Raw genomic sequence first — 2,645 nt, 5'->3', positions numbered from 1 at the left:
TTTAAATTGGATTTTTTTAAAATAAAATGCTTTTTGAGGAAAATATATTACCATCCAAAGGTTATTCCATCATGAAATAAAGATTAGTTTTTAATTATGTAGAATAAGGCTGTATATGTTTAATTTTTTTCGTAAATAAATTCCATTAATCCATTCACAATGTCATGCTCTTCCAGAGGTTTTTGTAAGATTATTGGGCAGTTTCTCTGCCTACAAGATATTATTACAGATGCTTGGTTTTGCAGTTCTCAAAACTGAATTTGTGTCAGCTCAGCAGAGATCACATGCCTCTTCTTCACAGCAAAAATGTTATAACATGAACAGAGTTGAGAAAAAGACCTTAATCCTATTGTTCTACAAACCTATGAAGACAGAATCAACCCCTTCAGTGCTAAGTTTCAAGAAGTTCAGTGAATAGAAACAATATTTTTCTGATTGGAGTGGAATAGATCTGCACAAGAAGAAACTAAGTGTGAGGAGGGAGGGGCAAGCAGTACAAAATGAAAGTGAAACTTTTTGAGCACAATACTGCACAAGTCTTTGGATCTTTTGTGTGTATGACCTGAGGTTTATCACATGCTTTCCTTGGAGGAAAAAACCTATAATGGCAGCAGGCCATAAAAGAGACCCAGTTTGGGAATACTTTAATGAAGTTCCTTTACCTATCGGTAAGGCAGGCATGCGTGCAAAATGCAAACACTGCAACAAAGAAATGCGAGGCCTGGTGGCCCAAATGAGGCAACATCATGAGAAGTGCTGTGATGAAGATGACCAAAGAAACACATTTGAACAGGCAGGATCTTCAGGTTGGTAAACATTTTTATTGAATCATATTTCTAAAGACTGCCTTGAACTGTCATGTTTGAGCAAAATTATAGTTCTTATTATTACTGCATGTTACTGTCATTTGGTACAGTTATGAAGAAAAGCAAATATTCCTTTTGGGGCAGTGCTGTACAATAAGCAGAAATTGTATAAACAATAAAATAACAGCATTGACTTTTTTGTTTAGGGGAATTCATCGTCAACATTAAGGATTCTGGAAACTATCCACCTTCAAGATCACCATCCTCCTGTTCTACAGCTTCAGAGTTATCCATCCCGGATAGTGCTTCATTTGCATCATCATCAGACACCCACAGTATATCACCTAAAAGAAAGAAAAAACCCTTCCCTCCTGGAACCACCATAGATAAGTTTGTGATAAAAACTAGCAGATTAGAAAAAGAGTTAATTGATGAAAAAATTGCCCAGTTTGTTTATGCAACGAACTCTTCTTTCCGTCTGAGAACCCACATTTCATTAATATGGTTCAGTCACTGAGACCAGGATACAGTCCACCCTGCAGAGCAGGTGTTGCAGGGAAACTGCTGGATAAAGTGTATGACAGAGAAATGGAGCAATGTGCAACAGCTCTGGAGGGTAGAATTGTTAACCTAAGTATTGATGGGTGGAGTAATGTCCACAATGATCCTGTTGTATGTGCTTGTATAACAACAGAAGAAGGGAAAGTCTTCCTTGCACAAACAATTGATACATCAGGAAATGCACACACAGCAGAATACTTACAAGAAGTGGCAGTAAAAGCTATAATAACGTGAACAAATATTCAAATGTCTAGTACGCAGTTTGGTCACAGACAATGCTGCAAATGTATCCAAGATGAGAAGAAATTTAGAAGAGCAGGAAGGGAATACAAAGCTAATAACATATGGTTGCAGTGCTCATTTGCTGCACCTCTTAGCCAAAGACTTAAGTGTTCCAGAAATAAAGACTAATGTTGTTGAAATTGCTAAATACTTCTGTAACAATCATTTTGCTGCAGCAGCTCGGAAAAGGATGGGTGGAACCAAGCTAACGCTCCCACAAGATGTTAGATGGAACTCTGTGGTGGACTGTTTTGAGCAGTATATCAAGAACTGGCCTATTCTGATGACAATTTGTGAACAAAATTGAGATAAAATAGATGGCACTGTCACGGCCAAAATCCTCAACATTGGGCTTAAGAGAAATGTTGAACATATGCTGAGCATCCTGAAACCCATCTCTGAAGCTTTAAACAAAATACAGAAAAATAGCTGTTTTATTGCTGATGCTGTTGAAATTTGGAAGGAACTGAGTGAACACTTAAAAACAGAACTACACATGGACAGAATTAAATTACAAGCATTAAAAAAACAAATGGGACAAGCACTGTCTCCAGCTCATTTTTTGGCAAATATTGTCAATATCCAGTACCAGGGTCAAAACTTAAGTGCTGAGGAAGAGGAGTTAGCTATGACATGGGTATCCAGCAATCATCCATCTGTAATGCCAACTATAATAAACTTCAGAGCTAAGGGGGAACCATTCAAGAAATATATGTTTGCTGAAGATATTTTAAAGAAAGTCACACCAGTGAACTGGTGGAAGTCACTTAAGCACTTGGATTTAGAGACTGTTCAAGTAATGATTTCACTTTTAACAGCAGTAGCTTCTTCTGCAGGCGTTGAAAGAATATTCTCTTCCTTTGGACTCATTCATTCTAAATTGAGAAATCGTTTGGGACCCGATAAAGCAGGAAAGCTTGTTTTTCTTTTCCAGATTATGAACAAAGAAGAAGATGAAGATGACGAGTGAGCTACAGAGGACAGTATTTAAGTTTT

This window comes from Eublepharis macularius, chromosome 3, assembly GCF_028583425.1.
Source record: "Eublepharis macularius isolate TG4126 chromosome 3, MPM_Emac_v1.0, whole genome shotgun sequence".
NCBI classification, from domain to species: domain Eukaryota; kingdom Metazoa; phylum Chordata; class Lepidosauria; order Squamata; family Eublepharidae; genus Eublepharis; species Eublepharis macularius.
This window is presented reverse-complemented; position numbering follows the sequence as displayed.